This window comes from Dreissena polymorpha, chromosome 6, assembly GCF_020536995.1.
Source record: "Dreissena polymorpha isolate Duluth1 chromosome 6, UMN_Dpol_1.0, whole genome shotgun sequence".
Taxonomy (NCBI): Eukaryota; Metazoa; Mollusca; class Bivalvia; order Myida; family Dreissenidae; genus Dreissena; species Dreissena polymorpha.
Genome location: NC_068360.1, coordinates 66807019 through 66811967, shown reverse-complemented (window position 1 = coordinate 66811967; position 4949 = coordinate 66807019). Strand labels below are relative to the sequence as shown.

The following is a 4949-nucleotide window of genomic DNA, read 5'->3' as shown; positions in this document are numbered from 1 at the left end:
TATTTTTTAGATAATTTGCTTTTCGATTTATGTACGAAAACCATCTAAAGAACTCGGCATACCTGGTCGTATTCTAAACTGTTACCATCTACCTTACCTAAAGACATTATGCAACAGTTTTTAAGAAAACGAATATGGGGATCTGATTGCGAAAATATGAGATTTAATGTGAATAAAAACACATGTTTTTTCACAGCACAATATTATATGTCTTATGTATTACATGCAATTGATGTTTTACTGATGTTTAAGACTCGTACCTTTTATTTCATTATGGAAGTACCGGATGAACATGCACGGCATATAAAGTCTATAGGTATTAACTGCCTTATCTGGGTTAAATATGTCACTTACGAATAATTAACGGTTAGTTACCATAGATAAGGCGCGATGAAACGCCGTTAATCATTTTGAAATAACGAACTTTCGATAGTGATTACCATTGATTCTTTGCAAAACAGTTTGAAAGAATACGGTAAGTATGCATGCAATAGTGCAAAACAGCAGTCGGGTCCGGTCAATGCGCTCCCTTACGAACAAAATAATATTAGCATTTCATCATTTATTGGCGAATCGGCATTCACAATCTATTTGAGTTTAATTATGGCCAATACATACAACAATACATTATTTATGCGTACAATACAATACAATAATAACAATCAAAGCATTGGATTGCATGTAATACAGAGCAAGTGAAATCAGTTGTAGAGCGAATCTGCCAATAAAAGGGAAAAACAGAGTAATTGTAATATGAAGCAGCATACACAAACGAAAGTATAGGTACTTCCTAGAAGTCAATGCATAACATATTCCCTAATGGGTTATGTTTCCTCTGGAATTAGCGCATAATGCGAAAACGAACAATAGGAGCTAACAAAGGACAATAAAAGCATAACTTGACAGGAACAAAACAGAGAAGAAAAAAATAATAATAACAAAATAAATAAATTAATTAAAGAAAAATAAATAAATAAAATGGAACGTAAACAATTTACAAAGAACATCATAGAAGTCAAAGCATACAATATTATCTTATTTGTTATGTTTCCTCTGTAATTAGCGCCTAGTGCGAAAACGAAAAATTAGGAGCTAACAAAGGACACTAGAAGCAAAATTTAACGGGAAACATAAAAGACGAAAAAAAATTAGTTAATTGAATAAAAATAAATAAAATGGAACGTATACAATAAACATAGAACTTAACAAATGAACTTTTCGAGTAGCGTCAACACATATAGAAGGTATAATGGATAATCTTTTCAATATGAGCAATAAAGTACGTAGATGTATACGCGAGGCGAGTACATATGCAATAAAGATAAATTACATTACATATGATATAATTTCTTATTGGATATTCTTTCTTGATTTTATATATATATATATATATATATATATATATATATATATATATATATATATATATATATATATATATATATATATATATATATAATAGGTGGCATCAACATATATAGATCGAAACATTATTTGCAATTCTACTAGCATGGAGGTCGTTAAGATACACAGAAATTGTCATTTTGCTAAGGGATCTTCGGCGAGTCATTGTTACAGTTTACTTCAGCTATCATTTAGTGGAGTGTAGCCTTTAAGTCTTTACCGGTTTAGAAATAAAATTATACCATCCGATCAATCAGCTCTTAGATTAGCAAGCGGTGTGGTGTTTGGTGTTCGGATGGACGTTGTGAGGATGAGTTAATATAACGGGATCTTATCGGGTAAGTTTGTAACGTTTTAATTTGCGTGGAATTTGTAAGATTATATGAATTTCTGTCTTTTTAATGTATGGCTTGTTTAGTGCAGAAAGTGGAAACAATTCTTTTGCTTTGACATGGATATGTTTTCCTCTGATTTGGGTCGTGAATGATTTACAATTATGATTTAATCGATTTTGTTTATTGTTTTTATTTATTTCGTGTTTTCTGTTTCCAGGTGATGCTTGATGGTGCTTGGTCCTGTTCGACGCGTATGGATGATCAGACCAAAGGTTTAATAGCCTTTAGTACTGCTGTTTTTGAGCTTCTGTATCATTTATCTGATCGTTTAGTAACTTTTAAGGTATATGGTATTTGTAAAGCCTAAAGGCGTTTTTCATTTTCTATTTCTAGTTGGGGTACGTCAAAGGATAAATTATGTACATGTGCGTCAGAGGGGAGAGGGACATGTGACAGGGTAGCAGTGAATACATCATAGATATAACTTCTGGCGAGCAACGAGGACAGTGTTTTTAGACATCTATAGCATCTACGTTCACAAATTATTATTATTACAGTTCTGTTTTAAAGAGACAACATACTACCAAAAAAAAAAAGAAATAAAATATAGTAAAAAAGAGAAAGAACAAAAAATGGAACATATGCAATGTACAATTGATCATACACAGTTCCATAAATTCAATATGATAACAAGGTGATGACCAAAAACCACTAAGATTCTAACTTGTTTATTCTAAGTTTCATAGCATTGTCGTATATGAATTTTGCTGTATTTCGTACTTAACTTTCTTTCTTTTCAGACATAATGTATTTGAATTTCGTAATAATTTGTCAGTTCGATGAAATGTTATCATCTTTTCTCAGATCAGAATAGGCAGTACAACATAATAAAAAGTATTCCGATTCAACAACATTTTGCATACAAAGTTTACATATTCTGTTTGACCTTTCTATGTTGTTATATTTACCAGTTTCAATCTCAGGGGAATGTGATAAGTCTGAAACGGATTAATTCCTTACGATGTTTTTCATTTTTTATATTTACTAGATAGTTTTCAAACTAAAAATCTTCTTTAAATTTACAATATTATTCCATTTTGGGTTGTATTGAAAGTGTTTCGTGCCATGACTGAATGTATTGGTCTTTTAGTCTTTGTGAAATCATAGGAAGTGAATAATCGCTCATAGTAAAATCTATAAGATTACCAAAACCAAGCTTGTTTAGCAAAGTTGATAGGGAAGAAAACCACAAACTATTCAAATCACTAATACGATTCTCTTGAGCAAAGTTAATTTGTTTCATCAAAGTTTCATGCATTTAAAAGTTTGGTGAGTTGATCATCTTTAGCCAGTATTTAATTGATTTTTCTTTACATACGGTTGTTAACGGAAATCTTCCAAGCTCACCAAGGACAGCAGCATTTGAGGTTTGTTGTTTTACGCCTAGAACATATTTACCGAATTTGATATGCAGCTTGTCTAAGTCAGTAAAAGTGTATATTCCCCAAACTTCAGCTCCATATAACAAAATAGGAACTACAAGTGCATCAAAAAGTGAAAGTTTTGTTTTAATATCTAAGGAAACTCTACTTAAAATCGACAGCAAGTGGTTGTACGCTTTCACGGTCTGATCATTCAACATTTTTACTGTATGATTAAATTTACCATTTGACGAGAAATTAATGCCTAGATAGCAAAAGTTATCGACCTTTTCAAGAATCTCATTGTTAATAGTCCAATAAAAGTTACAAAATGCTTTTCCTTTGTTCGAAGATGCATATTTTTTTTTTTATTAATCTTTAAACCCCATTTACATGAATATTGAAATAGAGAATTGAGTTGATTTTGTAGACTGCCGGGATCAGTGGTAAATAAGGCAATGTCATCCGCAAATAATAACATAAAAACCGATAAGATATCTAAATCATTCTGCGTTAGGTTATTATATTCAATTATCTCTGTGACGTCATTAATGAACAGAATAAACAGAAGAGGGGATAATGGCTTTCCTTGTTTGACACCGAGTGAAATTTAAAAAAATTGAAAACGACATATCAGAAGAGTTTTTAATACACGCGTTTACATTACTTTATTTGATCATATTAATCATCTTAGAACTTATTCCTGATTGTATTAATTTTACCCATAATACATCATGGATTACTGAATCAAAAGCCTTTACATATGTTATTTTTTATTGGTATTTGTATGAGTGAATGAAGTATAAAAATACAGTCAGCCGTGCTGCGATTTGTTTTTAATCCATACTGAGCTGTGTATTATTATAATATGTCTGATTATTTTCGCACAATTTGGACTATTAAGAGCAAGAGAGAACATTTTTGCATCTATATTTATGAGAGTGAATCCCCTATAATTTGATTGATTCGTTTTATCTCCTTTTTTTAAAATCGGGACAATTGCCCCATGCAACATGATTCTGGATATAAACCTCTTCCAAATATAAAATTAAAAATGTGAGTAAGATAAGGAGCAATAAACGTATTTGAATCGATAAAACAATATATGATAAATCACTTCTTTTATTACGTTTGAGACTAAAAATGACTACTTAACTCGTTCACTGAAAAATCGCAATCGAGTTCTTCGATGCTTATATTGGCGTCGCCAAGTGAGAGATCATTTGCATCAAAATTGCTAAGGTTTTGTGTATAATTTTTTGAAATGGCCAAAGAAATCGTCGACATCAATATGGTTAGGTTTTGCTTTGGTGTTATTTTTAAATTTGTTGATATATTTCCAGAATTTACGGGTATCTGTTTTACTTATCGTAGATAATGTTTGTTTTTCTTTTGCAAAATAATCCCGCTTTGCTTTATTTTTAATATTCGAATAGTCGTTTCTGGCTTTCAAAAATAGAGTCCTATTTTCATTTGTATTGTTATTGATTAAACGCCGTTTACAACTATAGAATTCGTTTTTGTAATATTTGCATGAATTATCGAACCATGGTATTTGTTTTCTCATGTTGGGGGGTTTTGGGAATTTATTACCAGACACGGTGATATGTTTACCGTTTACCTCGAAAGAAATATCGTAAATAAATGAGGATAGTCTTTCAATGCATTAGTTAATATCTGTTGAATCATTAAGCAAATCTTCTACAATTCTGTCAAAGTTAGTTTTGTTTACATTCAATGTTGATACAAATAGCTCATTTTTGTACTGTATCAAATAATGTTGTCGAAT

At 30.8% G+C, this 4949-nt stretch overlaps 1 long non-coding RNA gene across 1 annotated transcript; it reads left to right on the top strand.

Moving 5' to 3' along the window:
- Window positions 1-1656: 1656 nt before the first annotated feature.
- LOC127836139 (uncharacterized) lies at window positions 1657-4648 on the top strand. The gene is made up of 3 exons (XR_008028619.1): window positions 1657-1742; window positions 1957-2011; window positions 2133-4648. It is a non-coding gene; the product is annotated as an uncharacterized LOC127836139 (long non-coding RNA).
- Window positions 4649-4949: the final 301 nt, after the last annotated feature.